Source organism: Rattus norvegicus, chromosome 9 (genome assembly GCF_036323735.1).
Source record: "Rattus norvegicus strain BN/NHsdMcwi chromosome 9, GRCr8, whole genome shotgun sequence".
Taxonomy (NCBI): domain Eukaryota; kingdom Metazoa; phylum Chordata; class Mammalia; order Rodentia; family Muridae; genus Rattus; species Rattus norvegicus.
The window spans coordinates 97,816,607-97,844,263 of record NC_086027.1 but is presented as its reverse complement, the minus strand read 5'-3'; the positions used below and the strand labels follow the sequence as shown (position 1 = coordinate 97,844,263).

The 27,657-nt window shown below is 48.2% G+C and overlaps 1 protein-coding gene and 1 long non-coding RNA gene across 25 annotated transcripts in view; both read right to left on the bottom strand.

Moving 5' to 3' along the window:
• The window catches only part of Agap1 (ArfGAP with GTPase domain, ankyrin repeat and PH domain 1), a 435,489-nt gene that overhangs the window by 78,607 nt on the left and 329,225 nt on the right, over positions 1 to 27,657 (bottom strand). The window lies entirely within an intron of this gene.
• LOC134480609 (uncharacterized) lies at positions 269 to 27,657 on the bottom strand. Its single transcript, XR_010055061.1, has 2 exons — positions 21,579 to 27,657; positions 269 to 20,961 (listed from the first exon to the last, which is right to left on the bottom strand). It is a non-coding gene; the product is annotated as an uncharacterized LOC134480609 (long non-coding RNA).

Sequence of the window (27,657 nt, the reverse complement as noted above, 5' to 3'; positions counted from 1 at the left end):
CTTAGTCAACAAATGAGGGTTTACCAGTTTCCCAAACTGAATGGTGTGTGGGAAGAAGTCCTACATGGGCCAACAGACAAGTAGTTGTGGGGCCAGAGAATGGCAGAGGCCCTGATTAAATTAATTTCACCTAGTTCTATCTTGACATTCTATGGAGTCAGACAAGATGGGGCGGGGTACAGGTCTGGGGCCCTCGGTGTTCCCGAGTCAGGAGTGAGTGATAATGGGAAACAGCCATCTCATCTTCGCCTCTCGCCCCTTCCCTTTCTTCTCATCTTGGCCCCCACCCTTTCCGCTCCTTTCTTCTTCTTTTCTTTCTCAATTTCCTCCAACAAAAATATATTGCAGATTCTTTTTTCTTTTCTTAAACACAAAATCTTTTTAGATGATTCCAGGGAAAAATTGTTTTTTAATAAAACTCCAAATTGAGTTATCGTATTTCAAAGCATTGACTAGTTAAGCAACTAATCAAAGGCATAATTATTTAATGACCACTGCTCGTGCTCTTGCACAGGGCTGTAATTGAGGGGCTGTGATCACTGGACCACCAGCCTCATTGGCAGCAAACGGGGGCCTCTGCATTTGATCTGCTGTTTCTGCAGCCGCGTTCCGGAGGGCGGGGGGAACACTCCACGCAGCGGCTCCCTCACATGTGGCATCTGAACCTGAGGAGAACTGTCGGATCAAGCAGAGACGAGCGTGCTGCTCCCATCTGAGGCCAGCTGCAGACACCTCCAAGGGTGCGGCCGATGGGCAGCTTCAGAAATCACAGAGTCCGGAATCCAGAATCCAGAAGATTGTTGGTAGTCAGTGTGTAAAGACCAGAGAGGAGGAGAAGTCTAAACTCACTCTCCTTGCTCATTCAAACACTCATTCCTTTACACACCAACAATCTCTTCCCATAAAGCTGCGTTGGCCGTAACATCAGGGTTTCTTTCGTCATTGTGAATGATTAACCAAGGTCATTACCATGGAAGGAAGGCCTGGGAGAAGTGCTGCAGTGCTGAGCCGTCAGAATGACAGAGTCTGCCTTCTTTCATTAGAAACTAAACACACCGACTCTGTCCAGGTTTAACCGAGTGCCGGTGAAACCGCTACACCTGCTCTAGGATTACTGCAGAAGTGAGCTAACTTCCTGCCCCCACTCAGTCTTCCCACTTTCCCTTTGGAGGGATCTAACATGTTGGGAGTGACGTGTTGATTTAGGTATATATACATCCCTCTATCACAGTCAGCAAGGTGGCGGGGTGTGGGGGTGTAGAGGTGTGGGGAGAGGCAGGTGGGTGGGTCATGTTATAATAATGGTTCCTGTTTTATGCTATGTGCATGCCATATTTTATTTCAAAGAGAAAGGCCTGGTGCTCGCAAATGCAGGAAGCCCACAAGGTGAGGCTGGAATGTGTTAGGGTAGCAGAATTTGATGAAAAAGGATAAGACAGGACCCCCACCCCCAACACACGCACACTGAGGCATTCCGAAGGTCACCAGACCACTGTAAGGGCGGCTGACTTCCACAGCTGGGAATATCAAAAAGTCATGGCTTCCAGACAGAGGAGAAATGACTTTATATGTTAATAGTAAGCAGTGAGGAGGAGTTGGTGATTTTCCAGGATTACAAGTAATGTCTGTAGATTCTCTGCCCTCAGTGGAGAATGGGAACAGTGACTTCTCTTGAAAGAGTCCATGATGGGGAAAGGACAGAACAGTTCACGGACTGGGGACCTAGTATGACCACTACACGTTGCATGAACAAGGACAGTGTTGTCATCAGCAGACAGGAATCATGTAGTGAGTATCCAGGGTGCACGGACATGGTACATCTAGAGTCTCTTTCTCGCCACACTTAGAAAAACATCCAATACATGCCAGTAGCGGTCTCCATTGGAGTACCCTGTGATGTCCTCCCAATAGGTGAAGCTCATCAACAAGAAAGTCTGAAAATCTGCCCCAGGCGAGAGGAGTCCCAGGCAATGGAGAAGACTGACAACTAAAGGAAACATGGATCCTGGAACAGAAAAAGTCCTTAGGTAAAAACTAAAGAAACCGTGGTAAAGTATGGACTTAAATCACAAGGTATCAGGACAGGTTCATCTGCCATAACCAATGTCACACTAATGACAGGCTTACAGAGGAAAGCGTGTGTGCGTGTGCATGTGTACACAAGCACAGGGGACTGTCTCTATTTCACCTTTTGTCTTAATCATTTTTTTTTTTTTTGGTTCTTTTTTTTCGGAGCTGGGGACCGAACCCAGGGCCTTGCGCTTCCTAGGTAAGCGCTCTACCACTGAGCTAAATCCCCAACCCCTGTCTTAATCATTTTTAAAAATAAAATAGTTCTACTATAATCATACTGTTAAAGTTTATTACTAAAACCTTTCTTCTGAGGACATTTCTTCCTCTCACTTACATTGCATCCATAGAACAAAGCGTTGGGGGTTAAAGCTGGGGATTCAGGGCTAGCAGTATCTATGGTGTCACAGACACTACGTCACATTTCTTCCACTCACTGGATTGTGCAAGTTAACACTGCCTCGAGAGCTTACTGTGGTGTAGGCTGAAGAGCCACTGAGCCAACGGTGACACCTGCGACTGGAACATGCGCATGCGTTACTGGACAGTCCTCGTGTATTCTTTCTTTGTTGCAGGGTGTTTTTACAGAGAGTTTAGGCCTGCAAGCTTCCAAGAAAAAGGAGCAGGGGTAGCAACACGTGAGGTCCACACGCCATAGTTTCCAGGTGGGAGAATGACCACACTGGATCTGTATAGTGGGCTCTACAAGTATCTTCTTCCAGTACCCCTAGCTGCCAGGGAAGAGACGGGTGAGTGAAGGATACAAGAGAGAAAGGACAGGAATCACAAATATTCTGGAATCACTGGTGGCTGCACCTGGCAATGGCACAGGTGGCTGTGGAGTGACTTGGGGCTCCATGGCCTGGACTCCTTGTCTGTGCAGAGAGACTCCATCTCATTGAGATATGCCAAGAAGACCACACGGTCAGGGGCTGGGTACCTGTTAGTATCCTTCCCTGGCTGTGTGACCCTGAGTTTACACAAGGTAAAGACCCACAAAGTAAGAAAATCACAGAAAAGGAGGACATTGCATGAAAGAAACAGAGAAAATGCAGGTTCAAAGTTCACTGTGAGTAATTCCTGAATTAGCTTTTACATTCGCTCTGAGGAACCATCCACCTATCTCCATTCTTTCGGGAGCAAATTTCCCAATTTGAGAAGTGACGCCAGCAAGTGTTTCACAACAATCCAGCTGCCCTGGCTCCTTCAGTTCTGATGCATTGCAGACCCCGGCCTTAGGAAGTCACCAGTTTTAAAAGTGCACTTGAGATTGTGCGGAATGAAACTGAAGGGTGCTATGAATTGGATTTCTGTTAAGTCCCTAAAATCCATGGCTTTATGAAATACTTCTTCAGGGTGGCTCTCATCGCTGTCCGTCCATATGACCTGTTCAACATTGAAGTGTCCTGTATTTACCTCGGAGGGACAGGAAGATGCAGGGCAACTCACACTTACAGGCTAACAGCCTCTGGTGGAGAGAAGAAATCCTGTACCAACAGTCAATGGCTCCTCTTGAAAAAAGAGTGACGGGCTGGGGAAGACTCAAAGAACTGTGCCTTTTGCACAGGCCAAGTGGAATCGGAATTCTCTGTATCCACATAAAAACTGGATGTGGTTGTACTTGTCTGTAACCTCGGCCCTGGGCATGGGGTACGGCGGGTGTGGAGACAGACACTGATGGGTCCTTGAAGCCCACTGGTCAGGCAACCTAGCTGAATTAGTGAGCTCTAGGTTCAGTGTGAAACCCTGCCTCAAAAAACAGACAGACAGACAAATAAGTGGAAGAGCAGTGGAGGAGGACACCAGTGTTAGACTCTGGCTGCCATTAGCAGACACGTGCACCCCACCCCCATATGCACGGCCAACATGCTCTTTCCATATCTCATTTGTCGAAAAAGCAGCATCTGAGGCAATGTTGGAAAGAGTCAGTCAGTCAGTCAGTCAGTCAGTCAGTCAGTCAGTCTGTCTGTCTCTCTCTGTAGCTATTGCTTGTTCTGCAGGAAGTTAGCCACACTGGCACCTGACTGAGATCAATCTTCTCATTCTCTCTTAGGGCCACTGTATTTCCTTGAGCCTGGTTGTCTCTCAGGGGATCCCTCACCCAAGGACCACACAGCTATCATAGCATGTCCTCAGAGGGCAAGTCTCACTTGAAATTAAGAGAGACCTGCAGAGGAAACACATAAACTCAGTGATGTGGGAGATGGTCGGAGCAGGGCTGTTGCGAGCTGACAAGCGGGAGCCGGACTCATGCTCAACTGAGGGGTCGCTGTGCAGCCTCCAGCAGGCCTTAAGGCAGCTGCTTGTGGCTTCTTTACCCTTACCCTGTGTGACAATAACACAAAAACGTAAAATTCCACGACATACCTTCCGTATCTCTACAACCTGATTTACATGGAAAAGAACGGCCTCCCTTTGGCTCCTCCTGCTTCCTTCTCCTTCACACATCCCCCCCCTCCCCCCCACCGTAAGTCCTGGAAGCCACAGTGGGCGCTTCATCTCTTCTCTCCTCCATGTCAGCTAGGATGCAGGGATGTCCCCTCCCCCCCTCCCACAGCGCCATGGGACAGTGTAGCCATGGGAGGGACAGCTGTAGACTGCCCACTGGACAGAGTACCATAAAATGGGTGGTTCAAACACAAGACACAAGTTCTTTCACCCTCTTGGGGCAGAGGTTCCAGGCACAATGCGGCAGGAGACCATTCTCCTTTGGAAGGTTCTAGAGGCTGGTCAGTTAGTTTCTAGAGTCTTCTGGCTTTTGATGGCGGCCAGTTTCCTCGGCTTTGTCTCATGACTGTTACCATGCCCATCTCCTGGTCATGTCCACATGGCCCTGTCCTCATCGTCACTGTCTATAATCTTCTCTAGCACAAATAATCACAGTGACAGTGACCCTGTTTCCAAGGAAGCTATATCCCCAGGCACTGGGGCTGGAACACCCTCCTTGGAAGGGGTGCAATTAGTCTGACACACAGAACTCAGTAGTCCTCTGTGATGTGCACATACTGCCTTCCTCACTGGCAGTTTTCTGGCTTCTGACCATTCTATACAAGCCTGGGTGCTTCTTGCCACCCATGTCTCACCTGGATGCCTCTTTAGAGGTCCCCCTGCAAACACAGCTCCGTTAATCTGCATCCCTACGAGGGCAAATGCTACCACTCCACCTGCTATGCTTCCGAAGCAGCTGGCATCTCCAGTCAACCTTCCTTTCCCTCACTGAAGGCCTCCCTGGAAGGGACAGGACCACAGGTGGCCTGTTTGCCATGCTCCTGGTGGTTATGGCAGAGCTGGTGCAGACCTCCTTTTACAAGAAGGGCCATGATGAACGTCTAGGAGGAGGTTTAGAGTGAGGAAAGTATCAAGACGTGGCACCATCCCTCCAAAACCAACTTCCTCTCCCTCCCTCCTTCCCGCTCCTCCTCCTCCCTTTCTCAGATAGGGTCTTCTGTAGCCTGGATTGGCTTTGATCTTACTATGTGGAAGAGGCTGGCCTAGAAGTCCGTAAAAAATCATCTATTGAGAGTGTGTGCATGCTGGAGGAGGAGGAGGCCGGTGCTCTCCCTCCTCTATTGCTTCCTGCTTTCCTTTTCTGAGACAAGCTCTCACACTGAACTTGAAGCTTGCGATTGTGTCTAGGCTCACTGACCAGTGAGTTCCGGGGATGCAGCTGTCTTAGTCCTCCAACACTGGGGCTACCGGGACGTGGTCGCACCTGGCTTTTATGTAGGTGCAGAGGATATGAACTCAGGTCCTCCTGCTTGCATGACACTGCTCTTACCCACAAGTCACACTCCCATCGGCCTGCAGACTTGTTATCCACCCTCCCAAGCTCTGGGATTCCTACAGGAATATGCTTCCTCCCTTAGCTTCCAAACAACTTTTCCCTTACACTATCTGCCTTACTATAGGAGCTGTCACAAGTCTGTATTATTTTATAATTGGAGAGATAAAGATAAGAATGTAACATGTGGCTGTCCAATGATCCAGAGACAAAGACTAGCCCAGAGGGGTGTGTATCCTGACAGACGCTGTAAATCTACAGCTGTAAACAAACTTTGGAAGGATGCAGTGAGCAGGATGATCCTGACGACTGGCCTTAAGGTCTTACTTCTGACAGCAATTAGGAGAGGGATCAACTGGCTGTTAGCCTTCTGCTAATTCATGGTCTAAAGCTCCGTGCCTGGTGTAGAAGATTCACATTTGGGCGCCCCAAAATGATCAAGTCATTACTGACAAGTACGAGAGAAGTCAAAACACTGCCTTGCTTTACAAACCTCAGGCTCCCCAATGGCTCATCACCACCCACCAATGTCATAACAACCAGCAGACCATGACGGCTGTGCCACCACCAGTACCCCTGCCACCACCATCATCACCGCCTCCACCATCACGGCCAAAGTCACCAGTGGCTACAGTCACTCTGCCATCACCCACTTTCTCCATCATATCAGCACTTATCATTGTCATCACTACCAGCATCCTTCCGTCACCACCATCCTTCCCTCCCACCGCCATCACCATTTTCCTAACATCAGCATCACCATCATCAGCATCACCCTCCTAAGAATCGCCACCATCACTGTCACCGCCACCACTGGTCTGTGATAAGCTGGACACACAGCTACCTCTCAGTTCAGTTCCCACAGCCTTCCCACAAGAGAACTGCTCTCCCACGGGGAAGGTGGCTCAGGGCTCAGCCAGATTCCAGAGCCTGTGGGCTCAGCTCCTCATCCTCACTACTTATGGGGGCCCAGGAGATGTCTACAGAGCCCTGAAGAGTCTCTAGTCCTTCCTCCCAGGTCTCTCCCACACTGCCAACAGGACAGACCTTCCCAGGCACCTGTCCCAAATGAAGCCTCTCTCGCCCACGGCAAGAGGCGGCCTGTGACTTGAGGCAGTGCACGTTATTAGCTTTATTGGTTAGAGGTGGTGTTCTCTCTCTCCTGTCTGAGTTGGCAGTCTCTCTTCAAGAAATGAAGGTGATAGATGGTGGCAGCCATCGATCACACTAAACATCCTTATTTGGCCTTCCAGGGGCCAGTCCTCCCACCTGTTAACATTGTCAGTGCCTGAGACTCAACCTGGGTACTCTCTGTGCAGGTGCCATTCCTCCTCCAGGACGGGCTGAGGTAGCGTGACTAAAGGGCACCATGGAGCTGTCCATTTGAGATGGTTTGGAGTTTAGTAGTCACCAAGAATACAGGTTGTTACTGCATCTGGGAAATTAATGTCCTGGGGTGGGGGTTGGGCAGCCTGGAAGCTACGAAACCATCTTTTCTTACACAGATGCCTTAAGAGAGGTTGGCCAGGTAAAGCCAGGTATCTTATACTTGATCTGCAGAAAACAATAGCCAGAGACACTGACGAGACCTCACAGGATGCCAACCGATCTGAGGAGACATCCAAGGTGAACCTTACTTAGGGCAGCGCAGGAATGTCTTTGAGAGTGTTAGAAACACAATTCGTGGGAATTTAAAAATTATGCCATGCTCTTTCAAAATCTATACATTATAGTAAGGAGTGGGCCTCCCTTCCTTTGGGGGCTGCATTCTAGAACCTGCCATACGCACCTAAAATGGCGACAACCATCAACTGTGCATCTCTTGCTTTTTTTCCTATACATAAGCACAGATAATAAGAATTAACTATTAACTAATAATTAAATTATTATATGTATATATAATTACATATGTATGTATGTATAACTAGAAACAAATATATAAATTAAAAATAAAAATAATTATATAAATATAATTATAATTATATAAAAATAATTATATCAATGCTAACAATAACTAATGATAAACTCTGTAATTAAACTGCAGTAATCATCCCTCTTGTATCTGCAGCTAACACATAAAATTAAGGTGATGTGCACACGGCAATGTATTTGTAACTGTGATGGCCCAAGATACTACCAGGCGGGTAGCATATAGACTATGGATCTGCTGCACACAAAGTCATGTACATTGGGCTGGATAAAACAGGCCTTTAATCACACTGCTAGAGAAAGGACATAACATGAAATTTACAAGTTCATGACAAATGCTCTATGTATGTCACTATCTTCAAAATGGAAGGAAGATCACAGATACAGGATACATACACACTACTGCATACAAATGCACACTCGTTCCAAAAAGACCTGCAACCTTAGCTATTCCTCACCCCCGTCTTCAATGAGCGGTAACATTTTTTCTCACAATTACATTTGCTTGGGTGAAGAGGCAAATGCTGCACTCAGTCTCTCTTAGTAGTTCCCACTTTAAAGAACAATGCCGATGCCCAGTGACAGCCACATTTCAGCAGCAGTCTGACATGACTGTTTCCTGGTTAACTGGGATATGAACACAGGCTTACTAGAAGGCACATGAAGGACATCTGCCTCAGTCTGCTTTCTGTTGCGGGGATGAAACATCACGACTAAAAGCACCTTGGGGAGGAGAGGGCTTATCGCCTTTCATTCCACAGCACAGCCCATCTGAGGAAAGTCAGGGTGGGAGCTCAAGGCAGGGGCCTGGAGGCACAGCTGATGCAGGGACCACGGAGGAACACTGCTTCCTGGCTTGCTTCCTGTAGCCTGCTCAGCCTGCTTTCTCATGTCATCTAGGTCCAGGGGCTTAGGGATGGCATTGGCCCAGTGGGCTGGACCTTCTGACATCAGCCATTAATCAAGAAAATAACCAACAGACTGGCCTACAGGCCATCCAAAGACCGCGTTTTCTCAGCAGGGGTTTCTCATCCTAGATAACTTTTGCTTATGTCAAGATGAGAAACAAAACAACAAAACAAAACTAGCCAGGACATCACTGGAGGTCTATCATGTAGGCTGGGAGCCAGCCAGCATCCTCCATTCCCCAGATGCTAGGCTCTGTGAGGACCAGCAGGGGCTGGGCACCATCAGCTCATGCTCATACCAATGCCACAGGCACAAGAGGACAGCTCTCCAATCGAGATGGCTGACGTTTACATCGAAGGGTAAAGATATTAGAACAGAAGGTGGAAGAGGAGGTAAATGAAGGCTTCCTAACCGTTTGCCCAGAGGTAGAGCTGGGTAAGCTAGGGGTGTAGGTGCTCCTGTGCAATCAATCCCATCACTCAGGAGACCGGGGAAGGAGGAGAGCGACTTCGAGGCCAATCTGGATTACACAGTGAGACCCTGGCTCCAAACACCACACACACCAACTACAGCAGGAACGTTCTATGTCAAAGCCCAACTTTAAGGACTCAAAACATGCCTGGTAATTCCCAACTCTAGTCTGCTGCGTGAGTGACAGGCAGTGGTGAGGTCAGCTTGGCTGCGTGAGAGAGGAGGGCGAGGTGGGCTTCCTGCGCATGTGTAGTTGTGACACTCTGCCCTACTGGCAGCAGCAGTGTGCGGCTGTTAAGCATGGATGACTAAGTGGCAAAGCTCCTACTAATCATTTATTGAATAATGAAAACGACACAACTGATAAAAGGTTTCAATTCTGAGAAAAATGATTTATCATCTTTCAGTTTCCTGGCACTGCTATTTGTGTGACAAACGGCTGGGGAGCCCCCAGTTAATCTCTGCGCATCTTCAAGCTTGCTGCAGACACTTCGGTGCGTACAACCAAACAATCAGAGATGGCTAATGATGCCGCTCTAAGGCTGGGAGGGCTGAGGCTGCTCTTTCATCAAGGGCGATCTCCAAATCAATTTGCACAATGGATTTTTGGGGGCCCGGTAAGAGAAAAGGGAAGAGCAACAGCCCCCAAGTCAGAGAGAGAACCTTCGATGGGCTCAGAGTGCAGGTGACTTCCGGTCCACTCTGTAGAGCTCACACATCCCTGGCAAGATCTGACATGCAGCGTCAAGGTGACTATCGGAGCTGTCCCAGTGTAAGGCAGTGCTGCCCTCACAACCCCTTTCCTTACTACGAGGCTTAACTGACAAGCTCTGAACACTACCCTCACTCCACTGCAGTTAGGCTGTTGCACGTTTTGGTTAAAAAATATCCAATACACTCATCATGATCTTCCGAGAACATGGGGAATTGGATTTCTTGCTCTCTTGCCTCCTGAGTGGGTCAAGGTCAGGGCCAGGGTCAGGTGCTGGCTCACTAGAAAGTAAACTCAGTCTATGGTGCCTTTGATGGTGATGGTAATGAACTTGTCAGGACCCAGAGAGGAAGAACGAGCTTCTGGTTACCTGCCACTCAGGTGTCACTCATTTGGATAAGTACCAAAGGCTTCATCTGCACGACAGGAAGGAACCCTGAGGTATGCTTTACAAGTCGTACATAACTCCTGCCCACCATGATGTATGAGGTTATTGGGAACACCCTTGTATGCTACCTACCAACTTGAAGGAATGCAGGAAAACACACCAAATGTAATAGACTCCAATAAAAACAGACTCTGGCACACTAGAAATGTGCGGTCTTATTGGAAGAAGGAAAAGACGCTTGAGTCCAGAGACGCAGCAGAGCAGAGGCTGGCGCACATCCATCTGGGTGTCAGTGGCAGGGCTGTGTGCTGCAGAGCCTTACTATGTCCTACTCTGACCAAAACAACTTGGGAGAAAAGGGTTTATTTCAGCTTACCGTGTATCATGAAGGGAAATCAGGGCAGAAGCTAAAGTCAGGAACCTGGAGTCAGGGACAGATGCACGGGCCATGAAGGAACACTGCGGACTGACTTGCTCCTCATGGTTTGGCATAGCTACCCGCCAAGGGAGAGTATGGCCCATAGTGCTCTAGGCTCTCCGACATCAATCATTCATCAAGAAAAATGCCCCACAGACTGGCCTACAGGCCAACCTGACGGAGGGCTTTCCTCGGTTGAAGTTTTCCTCCTCCCAGAGGACTCTAAGCTTGTGTCAAGTTGACAAAATATGAGGATGCAGAGTGAGGCATAAGGTCCTCACAGCGCCCCTGCGCCGGGAAGCACCATCCAGGATCTATGTAGCGTATATGAGGATCTGGGCTTTAAACCAATCACGCTCCACTTGCTCACCAGCTAGCCCACGTGGAGAATGAGGTCTCGCTCCATGCCTTTTTTTTTTTTTTTTTTTTGGTATGTTTTAAAAATTAAGTAATACAAACTGTAGTCTTCAGTTCGCCTCAGAACACAGGGTTCAAGTCTGGTGGCGTACCCCAGATCTCAAAAGGTAGACTGCATTATTTTCTGACAAAACTTTTCATTTCAGGTTGTCCTGGGTTTTGTGTCTGGCTTATGTCACTGAGAACCATAATTACAGAGAAAAATACACTAGAAATCAATTTAGCATATTCATGAAGGCCTGGGGAGATGCTCTTTGTCCTCCAAAGGCTGGTATTAGCCAGGATGTCAGGAAGCACAAGGCTAGTCTGTTTCTTCGGATTTTCTTTCTTTCATTCTGAAAATTGTTGTTTACTGAGTCAGGCTCAATGTAGCACAGGAAATTCCAATGTAGCTGAAGATGATCTGGAACTCCTGGCCCCCTTGCCTTTCTCCCCTAAATGTTGGGGTAACAGACTGTACAGCCACCCCTGGCTGTCCTTAGATTTTCAATCTCATAAATGGATGGGATCAACCATCATCCACAGTGCAGTCCAATGTACCACAGACCCAGAGAGGGTTGCCACGCCCTTCTACAAAAGGACCAGGTGTGCACTGTGTGTCTGTCTGTCAGCTGCAGGTATGAACTGTCTGTCAGCTGTTAGTCATTATAACTCCCAGCTGCTGCTCAGTGATGAGAATTCCTTGTATCTACAAACAGGATTCTTGGCTAAACTCATTTTTTGAGCTATACATACTGAGTGAGAGTTCCAGGGGCCTTGGAGAGAGGAGCCACCTCTTTGGGGAGCAGCTTGTCTGCCAACATTTCTATCTGCTGCGTCACAGATAGGTGGCCTCAGGATGCTGTAGGAAACTTGGGAGGGAAAATGCCCTAAGTAGCATGAGCCAATAAGATCTGTACCCACACTTCAAGGATCTAGCCAGTTACCTCAGCAGAGCTCCTGGCTGTGGCTCCCAACCACTGCTGAAAGCATCTTCCTGCCATTGCTGGGGCTGCCTTGTGCCCTGTTCGTACATGGCTGCCTGCCTGTCTGCACAGGCTGGGCCCTCTAGAAGATGAGGATAGTTGCTGGGCAGACTCACACATATCTGAACCGTAACAGAAAAATCTGGAAGCTTTGTAATCTGGATGCTGGCTGCTTCGTGATTCAAGTCCGCATTACCAAGACATCCAGAGGTTGAACGCTTTCCAAAGCCAAGCTAATGAGGAAAGATGAAGCCCTTACATGACATACAGCAGAGAATGCTTGTCAATAGACTAAGGGGCTGTCCATGGGGCAAGACAACCTTGGGTAATGGCTTCATCTTCCCAGTGCTGACAGAGACAAGGACCAGCACAATTGTTGGGAACTCTGATGCCATTTGTACCAAGCTCCACAGATTACCCCAGGCGGGATGAAGGTACTTAAAACTTCCCTGCACTTGGGGTTGGGGATTTAGCTCAGTGGTAGAGCACTTGCCTAGGAAGCGCAAGGCCCTGGGTTCAGTCCCCAGCTCCGAAAAAAAGAACCAAAAAAAAAAAAAAAAATTCCCTGCACTCTGCTTCCTTACTTGAAACTGCTTGAGTGATATGTGATGCCATGCACACTGCCTTGCACCGAAGGGCTCTTTGCACCCATGTCTTAAAACCACACAACCTTCTGGTTTCCCGTGTTGTCTGGACATCATAAATCCTGTGAGGAATTGCATGTGGCTGCAGACCACGAAGGCGGCAGAGGGTACTGAAAATGTTTTTATGTCGACCCCTTAAAGAACGAGAAGAAAGAAAGGCGTATAGTCTTTAAAAATATCTGTCCTGCTAAATCCCCAGAGGCTAGTCACAACACTGAACCCAAGTGTGGTGGCTGACTCCGGCTGTCAACCTGCTGGGCGTTACAACTGTTCAGGAGATGCGTCTCCATGTGTGTCTCTGGGGAATGTTTCTAGGTGTGACAGCTGGTTTTTTGTCCACCTGATACAGCTAGAATTATCAGAGAAGAGGGATCCTCGAGAAAGAAATGCCCCCATCAGACTGGCCCATGGGCAAGACTGAGGGCATTTTTTTGTTTGATTAATGACTGACACGGGAGGACTCGGCCCACTGTGGGCAGTGCCACCCCTAAGCAGGTGGTCCTGGGTGGTATAAGAGGGCTGAGTAAGCCATGGGGAGTTAGGCAGGAAGGTGGTATTCCTCCATGGCCTCTGCTTTAAGCCTGCCACTATGTTCCTTCCCTGACTTCCTTGGATGATGGACTGTAAACTGAAATAAAATCTTTCCTCCCAAGTTGCTGTTGGTCATGGTGTTTCTCACAGCACTAGAAACCTAGTAAGAACAGGCGAGACAGCCAACCTGGAGCTGGAACCCCAGATCTAATAAAAAGGAGAATTTGAACAGTGTAGCATGACTCAGTGGTAAGGCACTAGCTGCTCTTGCAGGAGACCAAAGTTTGGGTTCCATTTTCTACATGGCAGCAAGGAGGTGCCTCAACTGTCTGTCTGTCTCACACACCACACAGTTTGGGGGGAAGGCACTGCTTACAAATACATGGGTATTTTCTTTTGGCCCATTGTTACCTGGGGGTATATTTGTAACATTTTAAGACAGGAATATTTGTAATTCATAGGGAGCCTATTCACAAGAGCTTCTGCGATTCTATACTAGACATGAAAAAGTAAAGCAAGACTGATGCCAAGAACAGAGAGCTAAACAGAACTACCACGGGGCTTGGGAATTCTGCTCCTAGGTATATGTATATGACTGTGAATACTGAAATCAGCCATTCACAGGCAAACATCTGGGGAAGTTCACCATAGCATCACATATGACCGTGGGGAGGCGGAAGCAACCCAAGTGTCCATCAAAGGTGAGAAACAGGTGCAACGCAGTCCTGAAACCAAATCCAACTCAAGACGTTCAAAGACGAGAGTGTGGAACAGAGGCTCTAGAGAGGCGTGGGTAACAGTAAACAATGCATCCCATAGAACTGTGACACTGTCAGAGAACAAACTTCCTCGATAAAAAGAAAAAAGAAAGTGGCACACACGTGCAGCAACTTCAAACACAAGAATACTAAGCCAAAGAAAGACATAGGAATGGATCCTCCTCTTCAGACACCATTTAAAACAGGCGGGTCCTGCAAAGCAGAGAGGGGGAAGGAGCTGCCTGGCTGCAGGGAGTGGAGCAGCGAGGAGCTAAGGCTCAGGGCGAGAGAGTTTCCACGTGGGCTGATGAGGCAGCAGACAGTGATGCTACTGTAAACGGGGCCCGGGCCACTGACATGCACCTGGTGAGCAGCCTTCTCACACCCAGGGGAACATGGAGAGCACAGGGTCAGCTCTCAAAAGGGCACTCAACTCAAATGCTGGAGCTGAGGTGTGGCCAGGCATGTGCCCTCAAGTCTCACAGAAGAACGGCCCATGCTGCTTACCGATGGAGTTTCTCTCCACTTGTGGCTGCCTGGCCCACACTGAGTTTCGCCCCCTTTCCTGCCCATTCCCCCTCTCCCAGGGGATTCCTCCAACCCCCATATCCTGGGAGACCATATCACGACGGCAGGCTCTCTCTCAGCTGACCACATCTCTGCAGACCTTGGAGGCTACAGAAAGTAACCTTCAACAAGGTTCTACAGTGTATTCATGGCTCTTCATAGGGAGGAGCATTCAAAGTGCATTTTTAGTACTCTGAAATGAAACCAACAATTAGATCTGGCCTAAAATCCATGCCTTTCAATTTGCCTTTCAATTTGCAGGATATTTGGTCACACAGTGAAAAAACCCTTTTCTACTTGTGGTGTGGTTCAGCCTCATACAACTTTAATCCCTCTGGTGGGAATACAGACCTGCCCTGAGTACACACCTTCACTCCCAAACAATGAAAGCAAAATTAGTTTGAAGAGGGAAGCCCCATGTTTGAAAGTGATGTTTAACTGAGTGGCAGACAAAGTGGCCAATCAGAGAACAATTTGACAGTAGATATGCACTGCTCTCTTGAGAAGAGAGAGGAAAGGGAAGCTACTTAGGAGGGCAGTGGAGAGAGAGAGGAGGCAGTTTTACTGGGAGAGTTGTGAAGTGACAGGTTGCAGAGAGAACAAGCTAGACACGGGTAAGGACAGAACGAGCCAGAGAATGAGACAGAAGATTAGAACAGATTGACAGAGTTAGCATAAGGCCAAGCAGAGCAATCCAAGAGGCAGCCAGCGTTGGGGTGGGGTTGGGAGGGAGCAGATTGAATCAGTCAGTTTGGAGAGGAGTTTGAATCCAAATAGTAGGGTTGAACCAGCCAACCAGAGATCACAAAAAAAACAGCAAAGTGTGAGCTTATTCAGCAGCAAGTCTCAGAGGCTGAGAATATTCTAGGCCTGGATAAGATTGTATGAAGGCTAGGAGCTCCCAGGGCTAGGCCCAGGTTAGCAGACTGAGGTGGTGAGCCTTGGAGATGACAATTGCACCTGGCAAATACATTTACTGTAACATTCAACTCATCTGATAGAAGAGCCTGGAAGAGACCCCACCCTGAGCAAACCCATGGATATAACCCTTACCCTCATGTGGAAGAAACCCAGTTTACCTGTTAAAGTCAGACTGGGGCCAATCCTGACGAGATGAATCCTGTCTGATGGGACAGGGCTGGAGTAGGGGTGTGGGGTTGTCTGTTCTTCTTTCCCATGAACTGGCTGATTTAGTATTCCAAGCTATTCCCTGACAAACATGGGTAAGACACTTCTGCGTCCCATCCCCATGCCGGGATGGCAAGGGAAGGAAGGGGCTGGGCACTTTATCTTCAGTCTTCACCCACAAGCCAAGGACAAGCAAATACACTCAGGCGTTCAGCAAGACTGACAGCCACTACATCACAGGAGGGACTTTCTGCAACCTACTCGAGGCAGGCTCCCTGCAGCCAGGTGGATCCTTCATACACATCTTCTACCTCAGATCACAGCACTAGTAGTGTCTGGGAGGCTAACTTAACGCTACGAGGGATCAAGGAAAGAGCTAACAGACCTCAAACTGCATGACTGACTGGCAGGAACTCCAAGACAGTTGTGAGAATTGTTCTGCATTCCCTTAACAAACCTTTCCCCTAGGGTATACCAGCTCCGTAATTCTATCTAATCCTGGGAAGTGGATTCACCCCCTGAGGTGAAACCACCCTTATTTTGTTCATCCGCTGATGCACAGTCACCGGTCAAGTTGCATTTTTGAGAGGTTAGTTAGCAGCTTATTAAAATGGAGGAGAAACATCCCTTTGGGTCATCCTTTCTTTTGTATGAACTGAATCCACAGGACGGTTAGGTAAGGCAAGCTCTGAAGTGAAGGGGCAAACGTGGCCTTCCCAAGGAGGGAAGGTCACTGTGGAGGCAACTGGAAGCCGTAAGCAGACCACTGGTGCGTGCGTTCTGTTCTGTGTGTATCTGAGGTAAGACTAGCTATGTCTGTGGCCTTGAGCAAGTTAGTTAAAGTTTACGACCCTCAGTTTCCTCAGCTATAAAAACAGGAGTAACGGCACCTGCCTGAAGGCTTCTAGGGATTACGACAGGACACACAGAACTCTGTTAACAGCAGTGTCTGTCTGGCAACTATCGGCAACCCCAACCCCACCGTTAACAGAATGTCAACACAGACTTCTCGTGTTGTGGCTGGTTTTCTGTTAAAAGGCATCAGCAAATCAGAATTCTTATGGGACATTATTCTACTGTCTGGTGGTTTCTCTCAGGGCAGGCGTGGGAGCCGTGCCTATGATACATCACGGCTTTTACTGTGCTGACTGGAGAGGAAAGCAATTCTCACCTGCAGATATCATGAAAGACCCAAATGAAAATCAAGTAGGAGAACAAAGCTTCCAATTTATCTCGTTAGGAAGAGTCAAATCAAGTTATTGAAGTGCCCAGCAGAGCAGGCGGCCGCTTAGTTCACGTCCCAGCTCTGTGACTGGAGGCTCCCTCCCAGACGCCATGCTTTTAGGGACTTCAAAATATTTTCCAGAACGTGCTATGTGGATAACTTACTCTGTGGCGTCCAATTTTGTGGCCTCGCACGAAAACATGAAAAGGGACTTTGAAATTTTCCTGCCTGATCGTTCTAGAAATATATATATATATATATATATATATATATATATATATATATGTGTGTGTGTGTGTGTGTGTGTGTGTGTGTGTATGTATATACATATATATGTCAAGAATCGTATTTAAGAATTTGACGGGAGGAAGCAAAATTCTTGGCTTCCCAGTCTCCTAGACATGTGATGATTTGTTTGTGTGCTCTTCAAATCAGGCAACCCAACATTCTTGCAGCATTCCATCCTTCCAAATATGCCTGGACTCTAGGATCAAGCCAAAAAGACAAAAATCCTTTGTGGCAAAAAGCAGTAAAACTCGCCTCAAACTAGCAAGGGCAGCGTCACCACGTACAGGCAGGCAGCCCCAGCAAGGAGAACTGACATCCATTTCCCGCAGAGGAAAGTGTCTTTGGGTTCCTTTTCGGAGACCACAGGAACTGATCAACAGATCACCTCAAAGCTGGGATCTGCCTGGGGGCCTGAAAGAGGTAGCCATGTGACCAAACCTATCCAGCACGCTCAACACGTGTGCCAGGGGGCAGACGTGGTGAGGTGTCCCACATATTAGCAAACATTACATCATTAAGCAGAAATGAGAAAACTAAGGGGGTCTAAAAATTGACTAGGAGTTCGGATGCTGTAAATGGCTAATCGGCCATTTTTCACCTGAAGCCCTCTCCAAATGCAGTTTTGCTATTAAGCAAAACCCCAAGAAAGGTAATCAATTCCAACTAAAAGGCACTTATCCTGAAGACGGTGTGTGTGCGCGAGGCACTTCAAACTCCTGGCTGCCTGCCAAAGCCAGACAACAGCCATCAATGTTCCTGCCTATCCGAGGAGCACAGGGGCCATGCATAATTGACTAGAAGATGGGCTAAAACTGTGCCCAATCAGTATGTGATCAAAAACGCGTGGAATATTCAGCGCCACTTGATTACACTAGCCTCCGTCCTTTTACTCTCCTCTCGGAATCTCTTCAAGGTCCACAGTGCTGTAATAAGATCATTACTGTCAAGCGGTACGAGGCGTGGGCAATGAGTCTTGGGATGGGGAGTCATACTTCACAAGCTCCCCTGGTTTCTCTCTCTCTTTTTTTCGTGTTTTACTGCATGCAGAGGCAGCAGGGCGACGAGGTGGCCGATAATGATCATATCACTGTGTGGTAACTAGAAAGGCACTTTTAAGAAAAGGCAGAGAGAAATCAGCTTAAGAGAAACTAAAACATTTCCCTTTGCTTTTTCCCCCCTTAAAAAATTAAATAGAATTAAACTGTGTGCAGTAGGCGCTCTTCATGAACTCTTATATAAAGTCATTGCATGTAACCATTTGATAGATTTTCATATTTCACAAAGCCCATTACCTCACAGAAAAATGGCCAATTTCCTCCATCTCCTGCGTACTAAAGAAGCCCCCAGTTAAGTTGTGTGTGCGCGCAGCAATGGCTGCTAAAGTTTCCGCTGCTCTCCCTTCTTTCATGGGGGAGATGCCCACGGCTTCATACCTGATGCTCCTTATTTGTCTGAGATGAGAAGAGGGTGTGGCTGAGAGGGAGGAAGAGAGCTGCAGAGCGCTAAACAAACGCAAGCTTCCTGGGAACCACACCTTCTCTAAGGCCTAAGCAACACATCTCAATAAAACAAGAGGTCGCCATGATCAGAACTGGCGCTAGGGCGGCCAGGTCTTTGATCTGTACCCGAATAAGTGAAGCAGGAATCCTGTAAATGACAGAGGGCTCAACCAATCACTCCCTGCCTTCCTGCTAACTCCAAACTGCCCTTGAAATGCTCACTCCCTTCATCCAGAACAACAAAAAGAACAAGTATTCTCATCCTAAGGGTGAACACAAAAACTGCTTATGTTTCTAAAGAAACTGGGAGAGAGACTGCCCCTGTCAGTCAGTCGGCGGCTAATCCTGTATGTTCTAATCACCTACAAAGCAGCTGGGCAGTGAACTGAGCCTTTACTCTGCCCAAATCAGGGCAAACACACACAAGAAATATGTTTGCAAAGAAGCCAGAAGGAGATCAGTTTGGGAAGGGTTGTTTCCCACTCTCAAGAGCAGAGAGGGCAAGGGCCCTGCTGAGCCTGGCTGTGCTCCAAAGAAACCCAATGGACCAGGGAAGCGGTACCTCTAGGGTCTATGCCCAAGCAAATGACCAGGCACAAAGCTAAACACAGACGACCCTGACCTGGAGGCTTAACAGAGCCTCTGATGTCAGCCCCCATCTGTGTCTGGGGGACATCACTGCTTTATGGAACTTTTCTCTATACTTGTGAAATGGAAGGACCCTCATCCTTGACTACCCACAGGGATGACATGGTTCAGGGCAGTGACAGTCCTGCTGTGGCTTTGTAGGTGTCTGAGAATGGTGACAATGGATCCCGTGATTTGGGAAGGGACCATCATGGCCTATTCAAAAGCTTGAGAGAAAAGCCTATGAGGCAGGGCAAGATGCGGTGCAGGAAGCAGCTGATGAATTAGACTGCAGAGACTAGAGGGGTACAGCATGAGAACCCCCTGCTCTCCCCTAGATGGGATCATGGTCTCAGGAGTTACAGCTTCATCACAGAGTTAAGTGACAGCCACAGCGTGTGAAGACTTCAAGGCAGATCCTGACTGCGGAATGCCAGCAGACCCAGGAGCCCCCAGCTGGGCAGAGGAAAACATGTTATCACTGGTTCTTTGGAGGCATGGGGGACTGACAGAGCTCCTTAGGCAGGAAGATCACTTCCAAGGCCAGGCAAACAGCAAGGTGTGGAGGCCTGTTGCATATCTGGATTCCAAAGTGAAGTCTTCCAGGAATAGCTTTATTCTCCCGTATGGTGGGGCACAGGGAACTGATCACTTGTCCTGTCCCACAGCCGTCTCCTAAGGACAATGAAAGGGTTCTAAGCCACCTCCTAAGGGCTGATCTCATTTTCCCTTAACAGAGTTCCTCTATTTTCATGCTTTAGGAGAGAAGACATTCCACACTCTATCAAATGCAATGGGGATACTTTGTCCCTTTGTGGAGTCTCCCAGGCAACCAGGATGTTCTGGTACCAGCCACTGCTTTCCACTGTCTCCATCACTGCTCCCCGGCTCAGGGGAGGTAGTTCCCACACAGTATCAAGCACAGCACTTGGCATTCAGTAGGTGCTCAACGCACTTTCATGGTCCTGAAGTTAACCCTGTTAGTTTGTGTGGACTTACAAAAAGACCAAAACCCCTCTCCTATTGGCAGGTCTGTCGTGGTGGGAATCCTCTGTTCCGGCTTCCCCTGCAGTCATCGACTCATCCTTGTTTACTTCCGACCTGCTGACTCCCACAAAGGATCTGAGAGTGCTTACAGCTTGTGTGTGTTTGTGATGGACGAACTGTACCCTGCAGGATGGCTTTTGAGTCAACTGTGTCCAATACGCAATGTCAATGTCTAGACCAAGCTCAGCCCTGCTCAGTTTCAGCAGCTTTGTTCTCTGGGAAGCTGGAGGGAGCTGCCTGAGGACTCCCTTTGGAAAGCCAATCCGGTGTATGGTTATGGAGTCCATCAGGGCCCCGTGGCGTCTCCCAGAACCTATAGCTCAAGGGTGGAGACCCTGTCAGTCTCTGGCAAGCCTTGGGCGGAGAATCAAAACCACTACACTATAGTATTATCTTTGGGAACACGGTGGGATTCTTGGTTTTTTGACTTTTGGTACAACTCAATGAGTCAGGACGTCCCCTGCCCCAACATACGTGCCTGCTCAAAAATAGGTTAAGTTCAGGGTCTCATGTTGCTGATTAGGCAATCTCCATGCTGCCAGGGATGGAGACTTCACAGTCCCTTTCCTTCCAGGCCAGCTGCCAAACTGAGAGCAAAGGGTACACAAGTAGAGGGCTGGTGAGAGAAAGGACATGCGGTGACAGGTGACAGCATCCCCCATAAATCTTTCAGCAATGACACAAAACTGAAAAGCACATGTACTCTGGGATCTCATGTGCACAAGAGGTCCTGAGCCCTGACTTCTGCCAGCCATGTGTACACCATGCACATCACCAAGAGCTTGCTATGCTCTGACAACAGAAGAAATACACCAGGACCACCTAATCATGATAGGTAGGACCCCCAGCTGACCCCGACAGCCCAAAGTGCATGGCACTCCACACAGCCAAATGGCCAGGGATTTAGAGCTGTGTGTGCTTACAGGTTGCTTGCTGATAACCAGTGTCTCCAATGGTGCCCAATCCATCTCATCTCCCCATGGTGGTTGCTTAATATTTGATAAAAAAAAATAAAAGAAATGATTCATAATTTCAGGGTCTCCTCTGCGAGAGTGAAGCAAAACCAAGTGGAAGGTGACCTTTGCCACTTTAGAGTTAATGAAATTTGTCAACATCTTGGGCCTCACCTCTGACTGCTTGGTGAGGGCAGCTGGGATGAGCGATTCCTTTTCTGCTGTAGCAGAGAGGTTTGTGGGTGACTTACCTTGCCTGGGATAATCCTTTAACAGCCATTCAGAATCAACCACTCAATGGTTCAGTAAAGACCCAGAAAGCGCTAAAGGAATGAGATGAGGGGGAAATAAATTCCCGTTGAGACCTTTTGCACAAAACTCTGTGAACTTGGGGAAGGTGGGGGGAGACTAGGAATTCCACAGACACTGTTGTAGAATAAGATTGGGTACATTGAGACAGGTCCTGGTTTTTAAGAAAAAGATCTTTGCCACACAACTTCTAGATGTTCAGACCTCTATGAAAGCCCGGGTCTTATCCGTGGAATCTGAGAAATTCAAGGAGGCTTTTCAGTATGCTCCACTCCTAGATTCAAACGCGCTTCCCATACCTCAAAGCCTTGCTTTCCGCCTGGTGGAAAGAAAATCAAGAGACAGTTCTGTCACCTACCAGCAATCTGACCCTGGACAAGAAAGACACTTAACCTCTCTCTCCTTCAGCCTCCTCACCGGGGAAACGGAAATTAGCACCTGATGCAAACTTGCATGAATGTGGTAAAACTAATGAGGACCACCAATCTTGGGCTCCGGAGCAGAGCTCCCTGGCTGTGGCTTCCTTTCAGCAATGACACATGACCTCACTGTTGGATGGTAGTTAGGAAGGAATCCAGAAGGTATCACAATTTATTGACAATGCCCACAGTTAAGTCATTAGAGACCCAGGAACTCCCCAGTGTCCAAAGCTTTCCCAGGCACGCACTTGTAAGTCCAGTCCCGGGACACGGAAGATGTTACTTGGCTCGTTCAGAATCCATATTCAACTGCAGCCTAGCCTCACTGCACCTCACTGCACCTCACTGCAGTGCTGGGCCACTGTCTCTCAGAACTGCCTGGCTCTTACAGCTCCCTTCTAACCCAGAGTCGTCTCCTCCAGGCTTCCACTGACACTCTCAACTAGTCAGGACCACCTAGTATGTGACGGCCACCTGGCATCAACTATACTTGCCATCCGCCCTGTACGGCCATTCTCTATGTTACCAGAGGTCCACGACAAGGCTCAGTTCCCTTCCCATCCTTTCTAAGCTGCTCATTGGTCCATGATTATCACACCTAAATGACACAACCAATTTTTTCAGTATGTGTAATCATTCCTCCATAGATTAAACTCCGCCAGATACAGAACACCACAGGTATTTTCAGGTAGTGCTGGTGATGGGGCGGGAAGTGGGATCGTGTAATCATGTGAACATGAGAGGGAACAGGTGTTGAGGGGAGAGGACGGTGGCTTCTACTGTGCCACCTGTGGAAACGATACACAATGGGAGAGGGCACATTTACTGTCTTGACTTTGCTTCCCCCTCCTCTGAGGCTTCACAGGGCAGGGTAGGGGATCAGAGGGGGTGGGCAGGCACTACCCAACCTCCACATCTTGGGATTCCTTTGATGCCTATAGTTAAGAGCCTACGAAGGGGCCTGATCTCCCAAAATCCACTGATAATCCCTAGATATGATTGCCAAATTACCATGTGGGAGTCCTAAATATTTACAAAAACGTTTAAAGTGACAGTCACTGCTCCTGTAATTTACTGTGTTCATCTGATTCACTTTACTATTAAGTTTTAGATTAGCATACAAGCAACAGGTTTCAGCATAGCGTCTGTGCACATACATGTCAGTATTAAGATCAGAACACCGGCTCTGCTAAGTTTGGCGTCTTCTCTCTGCCAGGTGGTAGAGACTTAACTAATGCTCATGTCCAAGAAGACGAGTGCAGGGGAGAGCTAGAGCGGCTATTTCTGTTATACTGAGGCCCCCGCTGGGCACCATTTCTGAAGCTAAAGCAACATAAATGCTGACATGATCTTTCAGCCCACCAAAATCACAGAGGAAACATGTCAGGAAACCCAAGGAGCAGCTCTTGTCATGCAACTGGGGATGGCACCCAGGGCATGCAGGAAGTCCTGGGGCTCCATTAGCGAGCAGTACATCCCTTAGCTCTCTGACTTCTGGTCTACGGCATATGTGAAAGACAGAGGACAACGGGCTGCTTTTTTTCTTCAGGGTTGTGCGAGAGGCCCCATAGAGCAGGCGTGTGTAGGCCTAGCAGCTCCAAGTCTCAGGTGTTTGGCTCCTGGTAGAGCCATACTGAGGAGAGGGGTAAGGAGGCGAGGAGGCTGGTGAGACACTCCCTTGACTAGCTACCTTGGCTGCTCTGCACCTGTGCCCCTAGGGTGACTACATCATCTGCCACAGACACTCCGCCCTCTCCACTTCCTCTCCAGGTCCCTTCTCTTGTCTCTGGAGGTAAGTCTCTAGTGACCAGCCTAAGCACGCTATTAGCTTTGCCCCTAGGATTCTGACTGAATTAGCTATCGACGGAGTTTTATTCTTCTTACACTTGTTTGGTTGTCTATTTCCATCATGAGGTGGGAAGCAGAGAGCCACCCATTCATTACCTGACAGGTCTCTTCTACAGTGCGGTTCTTACACAGTAGACCCTGCTCTTTGGCCCGCTCTTGACTACAGCATTTACACTGAACTCATATATAAAATAATGGAAATACAGAAAACAGGGACTTTTAGTGTTTACACTCCTCAGAGTGTCGGTGTCAAATTAGTTTATCTCTGAAATGCAGCTAGACCTAATACTTGATGTTAGGGACTTCCGCTGGAGTTCCTCACTTGACTTTCACTAAGAATAAAATCATTAAGTTCATTTTGGCTTGGGACAGAATTTCCAACAATTTCAGAAGTGGCCCTACGTATGTATTCTCCGTTGCTTTGTAGTATGTATTCATGAAAAGTGGCATTCCCAACCCCGATGATTATAAAATCAAAATATCGATCAGGTCTGAAGAATGTTGAAGATGCTCTAGGCATGATTTAACAACATCCAGCCAAGATTTAATTCTTTATGCAAAAAAAGGGAAGCATCCACCTCATGACTATACAGATGTACTTTTGTCTCCCTCCCTCTCTCTTCTCTCTCCTCTGCCTCTTGTCTCTGTCTCTCTCTGTGTGTGTGTGTGTGTGTGAGTGTGTGTGAGTGTGTGTATGTGTAGCTGACATTTGCAGGTGGCTGTTGATCCATTGACATGGGTCCTGGGAACTGAACTCTGGTCCTCTGGAAGAGCATCCAGTGCTCTTAACCACTAAGCCATCTCTCTCTCTAGCCTCTCTGTCTTTAATAAGTGGTAAAAATTATACATATGTAAGAAAATTATCTTAAAACACATCAATAATTTATTATTTATAGATCGGAATGCCTATTTTATATATCTTTATTTTTTTCAGGTGGAAATGGGTCACCGAAAGGTGGAGAAGCCTTGTACTGTGCACTGTCTGTATCTCAGGTGGAGCAGGCAGCCATGACCCGAGGGAACTGGCAATCAGTGCTGAAGGTCTGAGATGTCAACAGAAAACACATTCTTTTTTGTTTTAATTTTTAAAAGGATTTTATCTTTATTTTATGTGCATTGGCATTTTGTCTGTATAAACCTATGTCTGTGTGAGGGTGTCAGAGGGCCTGGAACTGGAGCTGCAGACAGTTGTGAGTTGCCATGTGGGTGCTGGGAACTGAACCCTGGTCCTCTGGATGAGCACCAGTGCTCTTAACCACGAAACCACTTTAAAGGAACACAGTCTCACAACCAAACAGGATTGTCAGCAGGAAGATTCTGCACAACTGGCTTTACCTCTGAGGACAGCATGCCCATTAGACCTCTCACAGCTGTTACTTAAAGAGTGACGTGTCCGGAGGACGACCACTTGTGCTTCAACAGTAGGATGGCAACACACAATCTGACTTTAGAAATACACTCAGTGCAATGCACACATCCTGCATTCAGGAGGTTGAGGCAGGAGGATTGCAAGCTTGAGCCCTCATAAACACAGTGGCAGTGGGGCAGGTTAACATTTTCTAGGGAAAAATGTCCTCTGTGAGGCTCCACCCTGCAGCTGACTCAGACAGATACAGACACCCATAGCTAAAGAGGGGATGCAGGCTGGGGGCTCTTACGGAAGAACAGGAGGAAGGATTGTAGGCCTCGAAGGGGACAGGAACTCCACAGGAAGATCAACAGAGTCAACTAGCCTGGACCCTTGGGGCTCTCAAGAGTTGAACCACCAACCAAAGAACACACACAGGCTGGGCCTAGGCCTCCCACATGTATGTAGCAAATGTGCAGCCTGGTCTTCATGTGGGTCCCAAACAACTGGAGCCGCAGCTATGCCAAAGCTCCTGTCTGTGGGATATGCTCTTCTAGCTGGGCTGCCTTGTCTGGCCTCAGTGGGAGAGCATGGGCCTAGCCTTGCAGAGACTTGATGTGGCAGGGTGGGGGATACCCAGGGTCCCCCACCTGCTCAGAGGAAAAGGGGAGGGGAGATGGGAAAAGAATTGTGGGAGGAGGTGGCCAGGAGGGGGATGTAAAGTGAGTAAGTAAAATAAATTGAATTAAAAATAAAAGAATCCACTTCCGATTAGAAACTGTCAAGTGAACTGAAGGGCATCTCAGCAGACCCATCCACGACCTCTGAACGTGTGCTGCCCAGTCATCCATCCTCGCTGGAGACACTGTGAAGATTTTCTGATCTATGTGCATCTGTGGTACCTGTATACAGGCGCATGCTCATGTGGAAGACGCAGGACAACCTTGGCTAGTAATCCTTAGGCAACATACACTGTTTCTGTTTGTTGGTTTTGGGAGCAGAATCTCTCTGTGGGCTGGGAACTAGGCCAAGGAGACTAGACTGGCTGGCCAGTGAGTTCCAGGGAGCTGCTTGCCCTCACCTCCTAAGGCTAGGATTACAAACACATACCGTCAATTGTGGTATTGACGTGGCTGGTTTAGGGGTGACCTGGGGCTCCAACTCAGGTCCCTGTGCCTGGAAGGCAAGCGCTGTAGAGCTATCTCTCAAAGCTGCTGTCTTTGTGTCGCTAGGGCAGATCCACCGTTTCCGCTTGACGATACAGCACAGCATAGCTAGTGCCTACCAGATGACCCTGAGATCACAAAGTCAGCAAATGTCACCTTCTACACTCCTTCCGACTTCCCACTGGCCGAATGTGCTCCTGATGGCTTGAGCTCAGTGTTTATGCACGGGTGGGTAACTGAATGTAGGTAAGCGGCCGCAGAGAGAACTGGCCATCAGCTGGGCTATGACATTAAGAACAGGCACCAACCGCAAACACCTGACATGCCCTAGCCACTCATCTGTTATGACACCCACTCATTAGGGGAAATCTTGCTTGGGTCCCCAGGCTGGAGGCTGGAATGGGTGGTAAGGCTACCATCTTGTCCCAACCTCTCCTTGGACACTGGCTCTTGTTAAGGTCTTGGTAACGGCGTTTGTGGGAACCTTTTTAGTGGGAGGAGCAATGGCGTCTGCCTCAATGCCTGGGCCCTTCAATGTTACATTTCATGATTTCTGACACAACAGAATCATCCTTATTTATCCCCAAGTGAGAAAACTGGTCTTCTGCTTTCTAACCTTGTCAGCAGAGAGCTGCAGGAGACAAAACTGGATGAACCTTGAAGGAGAAGAGCTTTGGGCCTTGCAAGAAACCCCAAGCTGCAGGACCTCCTCATGACCCCCAAAACAACATGGCCCACCTCACAAATGATGGGACAGCTTGCCCAGCCATACTGGTCCTGGTTGCTTGTTTTGTGCTGTGGGCTCACAAAAACCACTTTCCCTACTGGGAGTAGCGTTATGCAGTCCACAGTTCTGAATATTCAGGAAAAACATTGGTGGGTGGAAAGAGAAAGGCTCTGCGTGACAAGGTGGTTTCTGAGTGAAAACACTTCCTCAGGACAGAAATCTGCGATTGTCTATCTCACCGACAAACCTTGGTGCAATACAACAGCACCTTGAGGGTTTGGTTTTCTTTTGAGTATTTTTGTCTTTTAGCTACACTCGTATCTCTCATTTTTTGGTGTGCACATGTGTGCAAGTGTGCACCTATCTCTCCACACGCATGTGTGGAACACAAACATCCACATTCACTTGCAGGAGCCACTTGAGAAAGCCCACATCTGGCCACCAGGTAGACAGCGGCTGTCACAAGCAAGGGCATCTTCCACAGTGCATTCACTCGCTCTGGGTGCCCGGGCC